Raw genomic sequence first — 22,639 nt, 5'->3', positions numbered from 1 at the left:
ACTTTCATTATCAATCATTTTGGCATCAGAAATTTGGCATCACTGTTGAATATAATATTATCCACACCGAAAAATAGGCAATTTGAGAATGTATATATTATTTTCATCAACAAATCATTCTGGCATCATGTTGTTTTCACCCAATTTTGAAAAAATGTGAAAACTTTGTATTATCCACGTCGTCTGTCCGTCCGTCTGTCTGTAATCACAACTCCTCCGTCAACATACCAGCTAGAATGACAAATGAGGTGTCAACTGAAAGCTGATAATCCAAGGATGGTACTAAACGTGAGATATTTGACCTTGGCGGTCTGTTTGTCGGTCTGTCCGACCGCGAATATAACTCCTCCATCATTATACCAGGTAGAATCACAAATGAGGTGTCAAATGAAAGCTTATAATCCAAAGATGGTACTAAAGGTGAGATATCTGACATAGGCTGTCTTTCCGTCGGTCCGTACGACCGCGAATATAACTCCTTCGTCATTATACCAGGTAGAATGACAAATAAGGTGTCAAATGAAAGCTTATAATCCAAGGATGGTACTAAAGTTGACATATTTGACTTAGGCGGTCTGTGCGTCGGTCCCTCCGACCGCGAATATAACTTCTCCATTATTATACCAGCTTGAATGACAAATGAGGTGTCAAATAAAAGCTTATAATCCAAGGATGGTACTAAAGGTGAGATATTTGACCTAGGCTGTCTTTCCGTCGGTCCGTACGACCGCGAATATAACTTCCCCGTCATTATACCAGGTAGAATGACAAATGAGGTGTCAAATGAATGCTTATAATCCAAGGATGGTACTAAAGATGAGATATTTGACCTAGGCTGTCTTTCCGTCGGTCCGTACGACCGCGAATATAACTCCTCCGTTAATATATCAGGTATAATGAGAAATGAGGTGTCAAATGAAAGCTTATAATCCAAGGATGGTATTAGAGTTGACATATTTGACTTAGGCGGTCTGTGCGTCGGCTCCTCCGACCGCGAATATAACTCCTCCATTATTATATCAGCTTGAATGATAAATGAGGTGTCAATCAAAAGATTATAATCCAAGGATGGTACTAAAGGTGAGATATTTGACCTAGGCTGACTTTCCGTCGGTTCGTACGACCGCGAATATAACTTCTCCGTCATTATACCAGGTAGAATGACAAGTGAGGTGTCAAATGAAAGCTGATAATCCAACGATGGTACTAAAGGTGAGATATTTGACCAAGGCTGTCCTTCCGTAGGTCCGTACGACCGGGAATATAACTCCTCCGTCATTATACCAGGTAGAATGACAAATGAAGTGTCAAATGAAAGCTGATAATCCAAAGATGGTACTAAAGGTGAGATATTTGACCTTGGCGGTCTGTCCGTCGGTCTGTACGACCGCGAATATAACTCCTCGATCATTATACCAGGTAGAATGACAAATGAGGTGTCAAATGAAAGCTTATAATCCAGGGATGGTACTAAAGGTGAGATATTTGACCTAGGCTGTCTTCCCGTCGGTTCGTACGACCGCGAATATAACTCCTCCATCATTATACCAGCTTGAATGATAAATGAGGTGTCAAATGAAAGCTTATGATCCAAGGATGGTACTAAAGGTGAGATATTTGACCTTGGCGGTCTGTCCGTCGGTTTGTCCGACCGCGAATATAACTCCTCGATCATTATACCAGGTAGAATGACAAATGAGGTGTCAAATGAAAGCTTATAGTCCAAGGATGGTACTAAAGGTGACATATTTGACTTAGGCGGTCTGTGCGTCGGCCCCTCCGACCGCCAATATAACTCCTCCATTATTATACCATCTTGAATAATAAATGAGGTGTCAAATAAAAGATTATAATCCTAAGGATGGTACTAAAGGTGAGTTATTTGACCTTGGCCGTCTGTCGGTCGGTATGTCCGACCGCGAATATAACTCCTCGATCTTTATACCAGGTAGAATGACAAATGAGTTGTCAAATGAAAGCTTATAATCCAAGGATGGTACTAAAGGTGAGATATTTGACCTAGGCTGTCTTTCTGTCGGTTCGTACGACCGCGAATATAACTCCTCCATCATTATACCAGCTAGAATGATAAGTGAGGTGTCAAATGAAAGTTTATAATCCAAGGATGGTACTAAAGGTGACATATTTGACTTAGGCGGTCTGTGCGTCGGCTCCTCCGACCGCGAATATAACTCCTCCATTATTATACCAGCTTGAATGATAAATGAGGTGTCAAACAAAAGATTATAATCCAAGGATGGTACTAAAGGTGAGATATTTGACCTAGGCTGACTTTCCGTCGGTTCGTACGACCGCGAATATAAATTCTCCGTCATTATACCAGGTAGAATTACAAATGAGGTGTCAAATGAAAGCTGATAATCCAACGAAGGTACTAAAGGTGAGATATCTGACCCAGGCTGTCCTTCCGTCGGTCCGTACGACCGGGAATATAACTCCTCCGTCATTATACCAGGTAGAATGACAAATGAGGTGTCAAATGAAAGCTGATAATCCAAAGATGGTACTAAAGGTGAGATATTTGACCTTGGTGGTCTGTCCGTCGGTCTGTACGATCGCGAATATAACTCCTCGATCATTATACCGGGTACAATGACAAATGAAGTGTCAAATGAAAGCTTATAATCCAGGGATGGTACTAAAGGTAAGATATTTGACCTAGGCTGTATTTGAAAGCTGATAGATTAAAGTAACATCAAGAAATCAAATCTCTAACTACCGAGTTGATTAGAATTCTGGTAACAAGTGCAGAAAAGTAGTGTAAAGTGGCATCCTTTACAGGAGGTAGGAGGTAGTAATCCTTTTACAAGTTAACAAACAACTTTTTTAACTTGCTACACTATACTGACGAAGCCCAAATAGGCCGAAACACCGGTGTATATAGTTGCACAGAAATGTATGGAATGATGACCCTTCATCATTTTATATATTTCCAACTAAATTCACATTCACTTTACGAGTATTAGCCAATGATTTTGCTTATTAATTTTTATATATATATATATATATATATATATATATATATATATATATATCCGAAATGGTGGATTTGTGAATTGTTCGTAAGGGGATTTTGCCACATTCTCTATTTCATCTATTTTATATATATATATATATATATATATATATATATATATATATATATATATATATATATATATATATAGAACAAACTTTGAGATTCTTTGGGTAAAACAGCTGAAAGAATAGGCTAAGTGTACTCTTTATTCCTTTATTGATCCAATATTTCGTCAATAGTCATCGACATACATCATCAGGTATAAGCTACAAATAGTTTTACATGAAGAATTGACAGTCTATTTAAATTTTTCTGATGTTACTTACAATTTGAGATTAGCGCCGTAATGAAAGCTGGTCAATGTTGTAAAAACTTGTATAAGTTGTCTTACAAAAAACATGTAGTGTATATTTACAAAACTGGTACAAAAAACAACGAAAAAGGTGTTTTCTTTTTATGCATCGGACTGAAATAAGTCCTCTCTCGAGAGTTTTACATCTTTTTATTTTATTTTAATGCAGAACCTGAACCATGTGACATGTTGTAGGTTGGAAAACACTAACCTCTAAAATCTTCTTCTCTCTTAGATGGTCGAAGTAGAATGGAGATTTTAGTGGCCCTTGCCTTCATTGGATGTATATACCTATATTTGCTTAGAAACTCAAGTTCCAGCTAATTTTATTTATTTAAAAAAAAAATTTTTTTTATACCATTGAAATTGTTAAAGCGATTGAAGATCACTTTAACAAGAGTTTGTTTACTAGATCTTGGTTAATTTCAAGATCTAGTTCTTATGTAATTGAATATGTGCTGTTAGATTTGTTTCTAAATAAAAGTCTATTGATAAACTGTGTGATACTATGGTAATGTAATATTTTTTATTCTAAAATGGAATCTATTGAATTGTTGAATTTAATGTGTTGTTTGTCAACTGTTAGAAGAAAAGTGTAGATTACACTAAGGTGGTGGATGTCTGTTTTTTTATTTATGTTGTTATCTGTTTGTGCTATGCAAGCCATTTCTAGGAATAGACGTTTTTTGTAGTTGGTTTCCCTTTCTAGAACCTCTACAGAATCAAAGTCCATGTGGTGTCCTTCATTTACTGCGTGAAGCGCTAATGAGCAACGGTCAGGATGCAGTCTACAGTCGCTTTTGTGTGATTTTAAACGATTTTTTAAATGCCTTTCTGTGTGGCCTATGTATTTTTTATTACAGTCTTTGCATAGAATGCTGTAAACTACATGTGACATCTGCTCCTTAGGTGTTTTGTCTTTTACTTTTGTGTGAAGACTTTTGATTGTAAATACAGTTTTGTTGGCAAATTTAAAATTATGAAAAGAATTAAGTACCCTTGCTAGTCTGGGTGTGAGTTCCTTGATGTAAGGTAGAGAAATCATAGTGTATTCTATAGTTGGTTCAATAGTTATGCTCTGTTCAACATTTTCCCCTATTTCTTGGATGTTGGTGTCAATTCGCTCGGCACCACCTCCTCCTCTATGGACATCTGTATTGATGTTGTTTAATTCATCTACTATAATCTGAGGAAGGGATGAAGGGGTGTCATATAAGATTTTCTTAACTAAATCAGCGGGGTAAGAGTTGTCTGTAAAAAGGTTGTGCAAAAGTTTAAGGTTCTTTTCGTGGAAAGTTATATCAGAAATTTTCATCACCCCGGCCTTCATTTGTTTTAGTAGATTGATTTTCATTGAATGTTTGCGATATGTTAGGTATCTACCTGATGCTGTTGGTTTTCTATACCAGTCCACTAGGATATTATTGTTATTAGTTCTAATTAGTAACGTCTACTTAGAAGCATGTTTGAGATCAATACAAAAAAGATGGGATATAATATCAACTCATTGCAAAATAGACCTAGAGACCTTCTTGGAGTTGGTAACCTTTTTGTTCGACAACACTTATTTCTCCTTCGATAATAAGATATATAAATCTACCTTTGGAACACCAATGGGTGCAAAAGTTTCACCAATCCTAGCTGCATATGTAGTCGATTACATTCTCGACACAGTTATCTCAGTACTACCCTATAACCTTACCTTTGTGAAGAAATATGTGGACGACATCATCTTGGCACTTCCAAAAGATCAAGTTGAAGACATTTTATCAGTCTTCAACAGTTATGATCCATATATACAGTTCACAATAGAAGTAGAGGATAATGAACAATATGTTCCTTTCCTTGACACTAAACTAATTAGAACTAATAACAATAATATCCTAGTGGACTGGTATAGAAAACCAACAGCATCAGGTAGATACCTTCACTACCTATCATATCACAAACATTCAATGAAAATCAATCTACTAAAACAAATGAAGGCCAGGGTGATGAAAATTTCTGATATAACTTTCCACGAAAAGAACCTTAAACTTTTGCACAACCTTTTTAGAGACAACTCTTACCCCACTGATTTAGTTAAGAAAATCTTATATAACACCCCTTCATCCCTTCCTCAGATTATAGTAGATGAATTAAACAACATCAATACAGATGTCCATAGAGGAGGAGGTGGTGCCGAGCGAATTGACACCAACATCCAAGAAATAGGGGAAAATGTTAAACAGAGCATAACTATTGAACCAACTATAGAATACACTATGATTTCTCTACCTTACATAAAGGAACTCACACCCAGACTAGCAAGGGTACTTAATTCTTTTCATAATTTTAAATTTGCCAACAAAACTGTATTTATAATCAAAAGTCTTCACACAAAAGTAAAAGATAAAATACCTAAGGAGCAGATGTCACATGTAGTTTACAGCATTCGATGCAAAGACTGTAATAAAAAATACATAGGCCACACAGAAAGGCATTTAAAAAATCGTTTAACGTCACATAAAAGCGACTGCAGACTGCATCTTGACCGTTGCTCATTAGCGCTTCACGCAGTAAATGAAGGACATCAGATGGACTTTGATTCTGCAGAGGTTCTAGAAAGGGAAACCAACTACAAGAAACGTCTTTTCCTAGAAATGGTTTGCATAACACAAACAGATAACAACATAAATAAAAAAACTGACATCCACCACCTTAATGAAATCTACACTTTTCTTCTAACAGTTGACAAACAACACATTAAATTCAACAATTCAATAGATTCCATTTTAGAATAAAAATATTACATTACCATAGTATCACACAGTTTAACAATAGACTTTTAGAAACAAATCTAACAGCACATATTCAATTACATAAGAACTAGATCTTGAAATTAACCAAGATCTAGTAAACAAACTCTTGTTAAAGTGATCTTCAATCGCTTTAACAATTTCAATTGTATAAAAAAAATTTTAAATAAATAAAATTAGCTGGAACTTGAGTTTCTAAGCAAATATAGGTATATACATCCAATGAAGGCAAGGGCCACTAAAATCTCCATTCTACTTCGACCATCTAAGAGAGAAGAAGATTTTAGAGGTTAGTGTTTTCCAACTTACAACATGTCACATGGTTCAGGTTCTGCATTAAAATAAAATAAAAAGATGTAAAACTCTCGAGAGAGGATTTATTTCAGTCCGATGCATAAAAAGAAAACACCTTTTTCGTTGTTTTTTGTACCAGTTTTGTAAATATACACTACATGTTTTTTGTAAGACAACTTATACAAGTTTTTACAACATTGACCAGCTTTCATTACGGCGCTAATCTCAAATTGTAAGTAACATCAGAAAAAATTTAAATAGACTGTCAATTCTTCATGTAAAACTATTTGTAGCTTATCCCTGATGATGTCGATGACTATCGACGAAATATTGGATCAATAAAGGAATAAAGAGTACACTTAGCCTATTCTTTCAGCTGTTTTACCCAAAGAATCTCAAACTTTGTTCTCTAAGTTAATCAGCTGTGATCAACACTATTTTATCTATATATATATATATATATATATATATATATATATATATATATATATATATATATATATATATATATATATATATATATATATATATGTATATATATGGATATACCGAAATGGTGGATGTGTGAATTGTTCGTAAGGGGATTTTTCCACATTCTCTATTTCATCTGTTTTATATATATATATATATAAAGACAGTTGAAGGTAACCGGGAACGACCCAATACTAAGGAAGCAATAAAAAACGGGTGCTTCTAAGTGAGTGTCTTTTATTAAAAGTCAAGCTTTCGCCACATAATTTTGGGCTTCATCAGAACTTGCTGGAATGGAAAAACATTCTTTACAATCATCATAAATTAAAGATGTTATTTTTTTAATCTTACCTAAATGTTGACACTATTTCTTAGTGCATAATAAAATTGATATGAAACCACACATTGTCACAAAAACAAACCAATCACATCTCCCAACTGGAGGAAAAATGGCAATCAAAGCCTTTATTAAGTATTAAAATTCATTTTTTTATTTAAATCACCATGTGGCCGGCATTTTTGACAAGTAATTCTTAATTAAGTCATGTGTCGTTTCGACTGTCAATTATCGAAACGCCACCTGTCTTAATCACTTCTTCTTTTTTCCAGCATAGGACATTAACTTTATTAAGTCACATATTAGACACTTTTTAAATTTCACACAAAATACTATAGAAATATAGGTCCCGTTCTATATAAACATATCATGTTAAATAAATTATGTGGTTTGTATTTAGTGTTGGATATAGTAGTCAACACTCCGATGAGATGTACGTATTACATACCTTTTGTTAAAGAAACAAGTATATCAGTGATGTTGATAGATGAAAAAGTTAAATCTTGTTTACAAAAGGGAAATAACACATCCGTGTAGGTGTTAGTAATGTAACAAGTAATTTCATTGTTGTCTTTTTTCATTTACATTCCTTTATGTTAGTGGTATAAACATAATATGTCCAAGAAGGGTTTGACATTAACCAATTTTTTTAAAAATTCAAAATTTGACAAAATTGTCTGGTTGAAAACATAAAAATATAAAAACATGGTCTGTACATGAAGTTAAGTTTTTTTTAAAAATTGTTTTAAAATTATTAACAATTGACTTGTATATTAAATTGAATTCAGTACACATGTAGTGCAGGCAACCATCAGAGTCACAATAAGTAGAAAATGACAACAGTACAATTCAGTGAAGCGTGGAGCACAGTATTATGTGGATCTAATATAAGAAGGTGGTAGTTTTTTATTTTTAGTAAATTTCTGTTGTAAAATGTAAGTATAGATGGAACTTAAGTTATCAACATCTTTTTTGTAGTTTAGTGAATTGGAACAATTGTTAATATAACACATCTCTAAGATTTTTCGGTGAGATTCTTTTTCAGCTCTATCTAGAATTATAGTCTCATCATATAAGACACGATGGTCATTATCGTTGACATGAATACTCAAACTTGTTGCTAAGGGTTTGCGTTTGCAATCACTTTTGTGAAGGGCTAGGCGCTTACTGAGTCGTTGACTTGTGTGGCCTATGTATATTTTGCCACATTCACAGGGTATACCGTAGATTACGTTACAGTTTTTATCTAGTGGAACTGGATCTTTTAGTTTAGAATAGAACAAATTGAGTTTTTTGTTGTTATAATTGGCTATTTTTATGTTAAATTGGCTGAAAAGTCTAGTGAGAGATTGTGTCAAACCTTCTATATATGGTAATGATCCATACTTCACCTGCATGACGTCATCAGATGCTGACCGACTATGACCAGACATGTCGCCCCTTATACTACGTTCTGTGTGTGAGTACAAAAGTTTATTGAGTAAATTTTTGGATAATAATTACATAGTAATGTGTCAAACAACAGTTTCAAATTCTTTTCAGTAAAAGAAGTATGTGAAATTTTTAATATTCTATTTTTCATTGCTAGAACGGTGTTAACTTTCTGTTTCATAGGATGATATGAGTTAAAGGGTATATATCTACCTGAGTTAGTAGTTTTTCTATACCAATCTAAACAGATGGTGTTATCTTCCGTTCTAACAACTCTTGTATCAAGAAAGGGTACCGAAGAGTTTGACTCCTCCTCAACTGTAAATTGCAAATGAGTATTGAATGAATTAAAAATTGTAAGTGTATTCTGTACCTCATCTTGTGGTACTGATGTTATTAAATCATCTACATATTGGTAGAGAAAAGGAAATTGAAAGTGTTCGTGTTGATGTACAAAATACAACAATTTATTCATGACGATTTCAGCTAAAATTGGTGAGGTTGCTCCACCCATCGGTAATCCTAATTTTTGTTTGTAAAATTTACTCTCAAATGAGAAGTAGGTATGATTATACAAAAAGGCAATAATCTCTACGAACACTGTCTTTGGAATATTGCAATTCGGCTGTATTAGGTCAAAATGTTCTTCCATAATTGAAGTTATTAAGTCTAGAGGTATATTAGTGAATAATGAGACAACATCAAAAGACACCACTACGAAGTTGTAGGGTATAACTGTGTTATTAATTTTTTGTGCAAAATCAAAGGTATCTTTTATTTTAAATTTATTAAACGAATCAAAGGAAGAGGACAACACCTGGGCTATCATTTTGGCTAATGGTTGAATAGAAGATTTAACACAAGATACTATAGGTCTAAGAGGTATCTCTGGTTTGTGAACTTTAGGTAATCCATAATATTTAGGACAAATGCCATTATATGTAGTGATAGATTTAGCTGTTTCTGAAGAGATGTAATCACTTTCTTTAAGTCGTTTAACTAGTTTATTGCACGCAACCTCCATTAAAGTGGTAGGATTTTTATCAATCAATACATATGTATCGCGATCATTCAGGAGGTCCAATGATTTCTGAATATATGTGTCTTTATTCATAATGACAGTTACATTGCCTTTGTCTGATTTTGTGACTAGAAGATTAGGATTATTCTTAAGGAAGATTCTAGTTTCTTTTTCAATGTTCATTGCCTTTTCAAAGGCAATGTAACTGTCATTATGAATAAAGACACATATATTCAGAAATCATTGGACCTCCTGAATGATCGCGATACATATGTATTGATTGATAAAGATCCTACCACTTTAATGGAGGTTGCGTGCAATAAACTAGTTAAACGACTCAAAGAAAGTGATTACATCTCTTCAGAAACAGCTAAATCTATCACTACATATAATGGCATTTGTCCTAAATATTATGGATTACCTAAAGTTCACAAACCAGAGATACCTCTTAGACCTATAGTATCTTGTGTTAAATCTTCTATTCAACCATTAGCCAAAATGATAGCCCAGGTGTTGTCCTCTTCCTTCGATTCGTTTAATAAATTTAAAATAAAAGATACCTTTGATTTTGCACAAAAAATTAATAACACAGTTATACCCTACAACTTCGTAGTGGTGTCTTTTGATGTTGTCTCATTATTCACTAATATACCTCTAGACTTATAACTTCAATTATGGAAGAACATTTTGACCTAATACAGCCGAATTGCAATATTCCAAAGACAGTGTTCGTAGAGATTATTGCCTTTTTGTATAATCATACCTACTTCTCATTTGAGAGTAAATTTTACAAACAAAAATTAGGATTACCGATGGGTGGAGCAACCTCACCAATTTTAGCTGAAATCGTCATGAATAAATTGTTGTATTTTGTACATCAACACGTACACTTTCAATTTCCTTTTCTCTACCAATATGTAGATGATTTAATAACATCAGTACCACAAGATGAGGTACAGAATACACTTACAATTTTTAATTCATTCAATACTCATTTGCAATTTACAGTTGAGGAGGAGTCAAACTCTTCGGTACCCTTTCTTGATACAAGAGTTGTTAGAACGGAAGATAACACCATCTGTTTAGATTGGTATAGAAAAACTACTAACTCAGGTAGATATATACCCTTTAACTCATATCATCCTATGAAACAGAAAGTTAACACCGTTCTAGCAATGAAAAATAGAATATTAAAAATTTCACATACTTCTTTTACTGAAAAGAATTTGAAACTGTTGTTTGACACATTACTATGTAATTATTATCCAAAAAATTTACTCAATAAACTTTTGTACTCACACACAGAACGTAGTATAAGGGGCGACATGTCTGGTCATAGTCGGTCAGCATCTGATGACGTCATGCAGGTGAAGTATGGATCATTACCATAAATAGAAGGTTTGACACAATCTCTCACTAGACTTTTCAGCCAATTTAACATAAAAATAGCCAATTATAACAACAAAAAACTCAATTTGTTCTATTCTAAACTAAAAGATCCTGTTCCACTAGATAAAAACTGTAACGTAATCTACGGTATACCCTGTGAATGTGGCAAAATATACATAGGCCACACAAGTCAACGACTCAGTAAGCGCCTAGCCCTTCACAAAAGTGATTGCAAACGCAAACCCTTAGCAACAAGTTTGAGTATTCATGTCAACGATAATGACCATCGTGTCTTATATGATGAGACTATAATTCTAGATAGAGCTGAAAAAGAATCTCACCGAAAAATCTTAGAGATGTGTTATATTAACAATTGTTCCAATTCACTAAACTACAAAAAAGATGTTGATAACTTAAGTTCCATCTATACTTACATTTTACAACAGAAATTTACTAAAAATAAAAAACTACCACCTTCTTATATTAGATCCACATAATACTGTGCTCCACGCTTCACTGAATTGTACTGTTGTCATTTTCTACTTATTGTGACTCTGATGGTTGCCTGCACTACATGTGTACTGAATTCAATTTAATATACAAGTCAATTGTTAATAATTTTAAAACAATTTTTAAAAAAAACTTAACTTCATGTACAGACCATGTTTTTATATTTTTATGTTTTCAACCAGACAATTTTGTCAAATTTTGAATTTTAAAAAAAATTGGTTAATGTCAAACCCTTCTTGGACATATTATGTTTATACCACTAACATAAAGGAATGTAAATGAAAAAAGACAACAATGAAATTACTTGTTACATTACTAACACCTACACGGATGTGTTATTTCCCTTTTGTAAACAAGATTTAACTTTTTCATCTATCAACATCACTGATATACTTGTTTCTTTAACAAAAGGTATGTAATACGTACATCTCATCGGAGTGTTGACTACTATATCCAACACTAAATACAAACCACATAATTTATTTAACATGATATGTTTATATAGAACGGGACCTATATTTCTATAGTATTTTGTGTGAAATTTAAAAAGTGTCTAATATGTGACTTAATAAAGTTAATGTCCTATTCTGGAAAAAAGAAGAAGTGATTAAGACAGGTGGCGTTTCGATAATTGACAGTCGAAACGACACATGACTTAATTAAGAATTACTTGTCAAAAATGCCGGCCACATGGTGATTTAAATAAAAAAATGAATTTTAATACTTAATAAAGGCTTTGATTGCCATTTTTCCTCCAGTTGGGAGATGTGATTGGTTTGTTTTTGTGACAATGTGTGGTTTCATATCAATTTTATTATGCACTAAGAAATAGTGTCAACATTTAGGTAAGATTAAAAAAATAACATCTTTAATTTATGATGATTGTAAAGAATGTTTTTCCATTCCAGCAAGTTCTGATGAAGCCCAAAATTATGTGGCGAAAGCTTGACTTTTAATAAAAGACACTCACTTAGAAGCACCCGTTTTTTATTGCTTCCTTAGTATTGGGTCGTTCCCGGTTACCTTCAACTGTCTTTGTTTTACCAGTAACCCGTTACTGTCTTTGACTTTCTTTATATATATATATATATATATATATATATATATATATATATATATATATATATATATTTATGCACAGATATCAAAGTGAGGTCCTGACATTACGCGCACTTAGTGAGGACCGGTAGAAAACGTAGACATAATCGTTTCAACTCTTCATAGTGACCTTGACAAGTAAATAGCAATTAAAAAATGACGAGTATACACAAAAAAGATTACGTATATGTGCCCCGTATTGTTCAAGTATATTGCCACCCAAGTGAGGCCATTACACGCAGCTATTAAAGTGAGACTGTATATACTTTTTCGTTATGCGCACAAAGTGAGGACAACTTTACGTGTATATTTCCTTACAGCTCATCAAGTGAGGACCATACAGTGTTGTCGATAAATATGAGATTAATCGTTTCTACTGCCTTTTTCTGTATAACACAGTAAAAATTATTATTGTTTCGTTGTTTCAGTCACTTGTAGTTATAAGAAGGATGTGGACTCTTTGTTCTTGCTCGTACTGTTTGTTAATTTTATAACATTTTAGTACCTCAGCATTAAATCACGGTAGCCTTATCGGAGACTAGCGTTAATAAAGAAATAGTTTTATATTTTTTAATAATTTACGTTAAAGATGGATAGGAAAGCAAGAATTTTGAAAATAGCGTTAGTTGAGAACAATAATAATCAAAATGGAGGATACAGTGATAGTTCAGTTATGTGAAATTTATATTGAACTTAACATATAAATATAAAAGCCCGACTTTTGATCTAAGGAGAATACAGTTTTTACGGTACATACATATCTGTCATTTGTCAACCCCCTTCCTTCCATTTCCCCCACCCCTTATTTTTAAATAGGGAATAGGGGCGTGTGCTAGCTCATTTGAAAGGATATTCAATTCTCTATCCAGTATTATTAACATTGACATAATTATCTATACAGAGTGTATTTTAGTATAGGTACTGTTGCCCCTGTCGATTTTCATTTTGAAACGACAATTTTCCAACCTTAATTTTAGTATACAAGATGATTTACTTAATTTAATTAAACTTAATGTACCTTTTTTACTGACTTAATTTTACAGTTATTCCACTAGATGGCAAATACAGTGAATATGATCATATGTTTTATTTCGAATAATCATTTTAAAATAGTTTTAGTTTTCTATTTTCTCTGAAAATTGTTGCAAGCTTCGTGTTCTTATACTTAAAATCATGTCACTACAAATTTATACGAGACTACATATTAAGAGTATAGAAAGTATTATAATATATGACATACATGCTTTTTTCCATTTATTGAAGATATTTCACCTTATCCTGAAACAATGCAATGTGAACAAGTGTCCTCAACTAAAAAAATATATCAGACTATTTTAATACTAAGTGTATAGTTTGTACTATAAACCGTATTGAAATAGATTGCAACATGTGTGTGTGGTTGGGATATTGACTGCGAAACCTAAGGCTTTATTCGCCTAATCATATTTACCTTTGATTCTTATAACAATAAATAAAATTGATTAACATTTTATATCAATATTATTAGTGTTTTTAAACAATATCAGTATGATATATCAGTATGATAAAGTCAAGATAAACAATACTATAATAGAAAGCTTTGAGGTCAAACAATGACTGCGGCAGGGTGATCCATTATCGTCTATAATGTTTAGCATATTACTAGAAAAGGTTATACAGGAAGCAAACATTAATAGAACAGGTCTGATCTACCACAAAAAACATCAGTGCTTGGCATTCGCAGACGATTTGGTAATCTTGGCTAGGAGCAAAATAGAACTTATAGAAACAGTCATGAAACTCGAGGAGAGGGCAGCAACCAAAGGATTGTATATAAATGAAGCAAAAACAGAGTATATGGAATGAACAAATAAGCAATTCTTTCGGGGGCAATACATAACAATGACAACAGCGAAGGGAACACAGTATAAATTCGAAGAAGTTTAGAGATTTGAGTACTTAGGAACTGTCTTCACAAGAGATCCTAACTGTGAAGAAGAAATACAAAAGAGAATTATGTCGGGCAACCGCGCTATATTTGCTTTTAATGGGTTGTTAAGAAGTAAACATATATCACGAAGAGCAAAACTAAGAACTTACAAGACCGTAATAAGGCCGATAGTAACGTATGCTTCTGAAACATGGGTCACAACAAAAAAACATCAAGAGTTGTTGTTACACCCGGTGGGAAACTGAGCTCTATCAAGATCCTAACATACTAGCAGTAATTAAGGCGCAAAGACTAGATGGTTGGACCATGTGCAGAGGATGATTCCATCTAGAATTCCTAGAATGGTATTATCTAGTGCATTGGCAGGGAAAAGACGAAGAGGAAGACCGAGGTCACGATGGAGTAATGGAGTTAGAGAAGATATGAGAAGAATTAACTTAAGGAACTGGGAAACAAAAGCGACTGACAAAAGGCAGTGGAAAAGAAAGTACATCAAGCCATGGGCCTACTAGGCTCGTACTGCTTACATATTATAATATCAGTTTTCTAATATTATCCAGTTCCATATCCAGTTCCGAATCCAGTGGTTATATTTCTTCCGTATTGTTTAGTTTCGCTTCCAGTGATTGTATTTTTTTTCTTGTTTTTTTTTTTGAAATATTTATTTATTATTTTATTACTATATTTTTTTATTGTGCTCATAATAGATTTCAACATTGTCTACAGACATGAATGCAGTAACAATAAATAAAAAAATCGGAGATCCACACCCCGGATTTGAAATCGAAACCTCTGCTTTACGAATCCGAGATCCGAGGTCTACCCACTAGGTCACTAGGCTATCGCTCTTAATACAATATTTTTTCCTGAAACGGGGAACTTCTAAAGCCGGGTCTAGACTATGTAACAAAACATGCTAATAACAAAGTTGTACAACAAATTTGTTGTACAACTTTGTTATGTAACTTGGTATAATATAGCATGAGTATCCAGACTATATAACAAAAAACAAAACAACAACATGCGCATAAATTTTGCAGCATTTTAGATGGATAGCTGGTAGGTTAGGTAGTATATAGAATTGCGTCATATAAGTATGGAGGATATCTTCATAGCAACAGCACCTTGTGTAATATTGTGGAGGCGACACCGGCGTGTTAAATTAATATTTTGGGTGTGTCCTTCATTAGCAGCTCGAGCAAGATATAGGTAGTGGTACAGCTCTTTTAGCTGATCTGGAAAGAGATAACATAGACCCATCGACAGGACACATTGAATGTGATGGCAGTTTTAAAAGCTTCTTAAGAATAGAAAGTTCTGATTTTGAATTTCTTATAAATGACATCGGCCATAAAATAGGCAGGAAAGACATTTCGAGATGCAATTCCAATAAGAGAAAGATTAACAGTTATATTATTAGCAAAGTATATTTTTTAAACTTTTTATTCATTGTTTCAGAGAGGAAGTATAACATTTGTGTAAAATTTAATTCCTCAGTATTATCGTCTTCACCTGTTCATGATTGAGTGTCACTGTCTGTTTGAATTGGTGTAGCTGGAGAAGTAGCGGATGTAGGTGTAGTGGACGGAATAGAAAGGCTCAGATATATTGTATGATTGAGTGCCTGTTTGAGTAGCTGATGAAGCAGTCTGCATCTGTGTAGCGAATGAAGTGAATGTTACAGGTTTTATGTCTGAACACTCTGCTCTGTAGAGAATAGTATTTATGTCAAATTTAGAGTTGATTTGCACCGATTTGCTGTTAAGGTTCCGCGTACTGCTTTTCTTTTGTTGGCTTGAGTTATAGGCGTACGTGCATTAGTTTTAACTACAGTTTCTGTATCTATTTTCACTTTTATTTCAGTCTATTCATCGTGTTTTTTATTTGTTTTTTAAATCAATAAATGTAGCTCATCCCATAGCAATCCCATAATACTCGTTACTTACGAAATAGCTCAATTAAATGAGTAGTCAGTTCTTTCGACAATTTCATCGCGTAAATGACCCTAGGTGAACAGAGCAAAGAAAATCTAGCACAATCACTCCAGAATGAACAAGGCGATATGACTCCAACGGTTGCTGCTCGCGTAGGTACTATGCCAGAGAATGTTTCAATAACATGTTTTTAGGTGTAGATCAGTCGCGGTGCGGTTTTATAACTTTCTTTGATGTTTACCGACATCTGTTGGATAACATAAAACATGCTATATAACCAGAAAAATGTTATACAACACTGTGTTTTAAAACTTGTTTTTTTTTTAATTTTGTAACAAGTTACAAAACTTTGTTATTTAACATGTTTTGTTACATAGTCTGGACCCGGCTTAACGGTAACTGCTTATAGGTAATACACTACAATTTCTGAATATTTTTTCTGAAATCTATCGAATGGTACCAAACACGACCCCCACGGAGGTGGGGGGGGGGGTTACTTTAAAATCTTAAATAGGAACTCCTTTTTTTATTTCAGATTTGGATTCTTTGCGTAAAAATAAGCAACTTTTATTCGAAACGTTTTTTCTAATTACGGATAGGTGGCGCTATAATCGGAGAAAACGGGTGTTGGAAATGGAAAATTAAATTAAAATATGGAAAGTCCCCACTAAAATGGAAAATTTTACTTAACTTTTTTGGTTTTAGAACCTAATAATCACAACCCAATAGGTCCCCAAAGCGCTCGAGTGACTGCACATTTAGCATACTTTGCTCCCCTACTATATGTATTATAAATAATATGCGAAGTAATTATTAACCCAAACAACCATAATTCAACTTTTATTTACTAATAAAGAACTGGACGAAAGTGTCACATCAGCTTTTATGAAACACATGAATATTTACATAAAAAGGTATGTGATCTGCTTGAAATCGATATTCCCAAAATCATCTAAAAATTGTTTATACATGAGTACTTTGAGACTCTTGTATGAAATGTGAATACCGAAATACGATTAGGAATCTCCATTATGTAATTTTTAAATAATACATAATTCTTAGGAAATGAAAGGTATTATACAAACGTGTTAAAAAATACTACCTACTGAAATTTTTTGATGGCAATAAATGATGAATTGGTTTATCGAATTTATTTTTAAGGTGATACAGTAGCGATCAACAGGTAGCCAAAACGCGTTCCAAGATTGAGGCTGTAATTTTGAATATTTTTTCGAGATATTTGGCACACGTATTTATAATATAATAAAGAATGGCGGTACAGAGCCCAATTTGAAAAATATATTAATATGTGGAAATTGCTCTGTAAATAAATACAATATTAAAAAAACGAGTCTGTACCGCCATTAAGAAGAACAAAAAAATACACTTTCTTCAAATAAACTTTTTTATCAGATGCCTAGATTTTGTGTCATTTTGGAACTACTAAAGAAATAAAAAATTTTAGTAGTTCCAAAATGACACAAAATCTAGGCATCGGATAAAAAAGTTTATTTGAAGAAAGTGTATTTTTTTGGTCTTCTTAGTGGCGGTACAGGCTCGTTTTTTTAATATCTATTGTATTTAATTACAGAGTAATTTCCACATATTAATATATTTTTTAAATTGGGCTCTGTACCGCCATTCTTTATTATATTACGAATACGTGTGCCACATATCTCGAAAAAATATTCAAAATTAGAGCCGCAATCTTGGAACGCGTTTTCGCTACCTGTTGATCGCTAGTGTTTCCTCTTAAGTAAAATATGTCATTTGGATATTTTTTTAAACTCGATAGATCCTAGGGACATGTCGGTAGATCGGTAGGATCATCACTTTTGGGAGTTTTGGGAATATCCCAATTGACAACTCAATATACACCGACGCCGTCTACAACGAGCGACGAATCAGAGATGCCAGATTGGTGTACTTTCGCCCATTTTTAGGGTAATTTGAAAGCACATGGGAAAATTTTTATAGGTTGAATTGGTTGGGGAATTTTTCGGGAGGAAAATTGAGCAAACTGAATTGCAATATAAATGTATGTAACATATAACATTATATTAACATTATAACCTATCGAGTATATAAGAAGGAAGAGAGACAGACCCCGAAAATCTTTTAGAGATAAAATGGACGAAGCAATATTAGAAAAGAAACCTGCAGGACTGGAAAAACAGAAAGAACTGAAAATAACGGTCAAGTGAAATAATACAGGAAAAACTATGGAAATCCAGGGTGGTCAAGAAAAAACAGGATGTTTCTAAATAAATGCGACAAACTTTAAAGGGTAATTCTATATGAAAAAATAATGACAGTTTGCTCTATAAGCATATGTCAGCAAATACTTCGTTTCCGAGATATGGGGTGTTGACATTTTTCTTACAAACTGACGATTTCTTTATTGTTCTAAAACCGGTTCAGATATGCAAATGAAATTGGATGTGTTTTAAGAGGTAATTATTGCGCATTTTTTGACATAAAATTAATAATTTTATATCTACTGTTGAAATGGTGTGAATTTTTTTAAAGAAAAACATAGTACGCCACTGAGATATTTCAAATAACAAATCATTTTGGAATTACTCGTTCAATTTATGATATATACAAAAATCTATTATTCCTTTTTTTCATACGTCGTTCGTGCCGTTTTTATGCAAAAAGTGAAACATCTTAACGCGTACAAAGTATTCGAAATAAATTTCTATATATTCATATTATGAAAAAGAACTTGTCAATTCTAATTCATATAGATATACCTGGTTTGTTTTTTTTTATTTCAAATTACACACCCACGGACACACGACAATGTTGATAAAGCAAAGTTTACAGAACAGGAAGACAAAACTATTTAACCATTGAGGCTATAATGACAAGCAGCAGTATAATAATATCACTGACTATTCATAAATTTGTTGATACTTCGTAAATCTGATCTTCGTGTATTTTAAGTATGTATGTATAACATTGTAATACCATAAAAGTGATAGGTATTACCTGACAAATGACCTTTAAAAGCCATAACAATTTTTAGGTTGCATTATTTTTATTAGAGAATTTTTGTGAGCTAGAAATAGTTTTCTTATTGTTACAATTATTTAATATTAATTGTCTTAGGAGTAATCTTAGCCCAAAGATAATCTATAAAGTCCAAAAAAATAATGAATTTAGCTAATGAATTTAGAAAAATTTAGCTAATGCCTCGACAACTAATGGCCATTGGCATGGCAGGTACGGTAATTTTGAACAGTTAGGTACCTAGTGTCATGTGTAAGTAGTGTGTGTTGAGTAAGCGCCTTGTTACTTTGCAATGTCGACGTCATTGTCTTTGCAAAGAGACGCTAATTGTATCCGAACGTCTGCGGTCCCTCCGGTGAGAACCGATCCCACGAGGACAGAAACTATATTCATTTATTAATTTATAATAAATGAAAAATTTCCGACCCTGGTGAGATTCGAACCCACAACCTTTCGGATTTTTTAGATCCACAGGCAGGCGCTCTTACCACTGAGCCACGGAGGGGGGTAAATATTATATTTATATATCAGCGTCTCTCAAAATTTGGCGCCCCCAAATTCTGGCGCCCCGGGCGGTCGCCCGGCTCGCCCACCCCTTTATCCGGCGCTGCTTTAAGGCACTAGTGCTTTAAAATTTTTATGGCACTGCAATTCGTATTGATCGTATAGGCAATTTTGATGTAATATCAAAAAAATATAAAAATGGAATGTCAGTCAAGTTCAAGTAAAAGTTTTTGTAGATATTGTCCTGTAATTACGTTTGTAGAAAAAATATTGCATGATATGTCTGTTAAAATGTACATTTTTAAGGCACTCATGTGAATTGCAAAACTCGCTGTCGCTCATTCTGCAAACTTTCACATGCGTGCCTTAAACGTGTACTTTTAACACTTATATCATAAATAACTATTGAAATACTGATTACAAAAATTTATAGTATTTTAAGCCTTTCTGAGAGCATATGCGCAAAAATTTCGCTCGAATTATTTTTAAATGCGTTCATTTTTTTCGAATACTGAGAAAACCTTAAGTATTTTTAAAAAATTTAAACGCAGAAAGAAATATTACTGTATTATCCATGGTCGAAAGTCCTTGAGAACTTCTATAAATATTTATTTTAATAAGTCACAGGGGTGAAAAAAAATAGTCTGATTTTTAATTTTAAATATATCATTCAAAAGAAACTTTTTGTTCATTATAAGGGACTTTCTGCCCTCGGGAATAATGTAGTTTTCTATTTTGCGTTTAAATTTTTTTAAAATACCTATTAGTTATCTCAGGATTCGAAAAAAATAAATGCGTTTAAAAAGAACTCGTCCGAAATTTTGCGCCTAGGCTCTCAAAAAGGATTAAAGTATTAAACATTTTTGTACTGTTTGAATTTATGCGACGATTGACGATCCACTGTTTTAAAGATTGGTTGAACAGATGTTGCCAGTTGTATGGTCCTCACTATGTGTATCGTAAGTTATTCAACAGGGCATAGAATATACATGGTTAGAAAATATACGCCAAAGTCAGCGCCTCTATGCGGAAAATCTCTGAACTAAAAATTGATGTGGACCATACAAAGTGAGGTCCCACTTTTTTTTGTAAAAAAACAGTGTTTGCTATCAGTACATGTCTACGAAAAAGTCTTACATTGATTGACTAAGTGAGGTCCGTATACTGGACCTCACTTTGTACAGGACCTCACTTCAACCGCAGTTTCTTTTGATATGTGGCTCACTTCATACGCTGGGAGTAAATATATATATATATATATATATATATATATATATATATATATATATATATATATATATATATATATATATATATATATATATATATATATATATTAGGGTGGTCCAAAAAACTCAAGTTTTTTTTAGAGACCTAGGGACCCTCCCATTTTGTTATATCTAATAAAAGAATAATCTATGCCAAATCTTAACACTCTAGAACAAATGGAAGGCAGTGCTCAACAACATTTAGTTTTCATAAATTTCCGTAAAACACTTAAGTTTAAAAAAAAAAGGTAAACAAAGTTTTAGACGGCAAAAGCGAAGATGTTTCTGAACCAAAGGCTAAGAAGAGCCCTTTTGACATGAATGTGGCAGCGGCTTTAGACAGGAATAAAGTTTCCGATCGTAAAGTTGTAAGGCTTATCATTCCTATTGCTGCCTCACTTGGACATGATCCTGCGGAATTACCGCTTTCAATAAGTTCTGTAAAAAGGAAACGAGAAGCAGCAAGACAAAATTTTTCGACAGAGATTAAATCAAACTTAGATATCAAAGACCCAATTGTTGTTCATTGGGACAGCTGTCCTGCCCGACATTTTAGGTTCACAAAAGGTAGATAGAATACCAGTGCTAGTTTCCTATGCTGGTGGAAATGAGAAATTATTGGGGGTGCCAAAATTGGCTAGTGGAACAGGTTTGAACACTGGAGATGCAGTACTTAAAACTCTTAAAACATGGGATCTCGATGATAAAGTCATTGGTATGGGCTTTGACACAACAGCCGTCAATACTGGTCTTAAGAGTGGTGCATGCACTTTCCTTGAAAATAAGCTGAATAAAGAACTTCTATGGTTGCTTTTTCGCCATCACATAATGGAAATCCTTTTGAGCAAAGTATTTGCATTATGTTTGGGACCATCAAGCTCTCCTGAAATTCCCATATTTAGAAGGTTGATGGAATCATGGAATGTAGTTGATCAATCAGATTACACACCATTAATTTTTCTCCCTGGAGAAGCTGAGTTAAAAAACAGTGCCATCGAGTCCTTGCTACATCATCTTAGTAAGAAAGACCAGCCTCGAGATGACTACCTCGAACTTATTGAACTGACGCTGTTGGTGTTGGGACAACCAATAGAAAAAATTTACTGGAGAGCACCTGGGTCTATACACCACGCTCGGTGGATGGCTAAGCTTATTTATGCATATAACCTTTTCCTAGGTCAAGGAGTTTACCATCTCACAAACAAGGAGAAAGAAAACTTGGACAGATTTATCCGTTTCGGTGCACT

The sequence above is a fragment of the Diabrotica virgifera genome, chromosome 6 (assembly GCF_917563875.1).
Source record: "Diabrotica virgifera virgifera chromosome 6, PGI_DIABVI_V3a".
Classification (NCBI taxonomy): Eukaryota; Metazoa; Arthropoda; class Insecta; order Coleoptera; family Chrysomelidae; genus Diabrotica; species Diabrotica virgifera.
Note: the sequence above shows the minus strand (reverse complement) of the source record.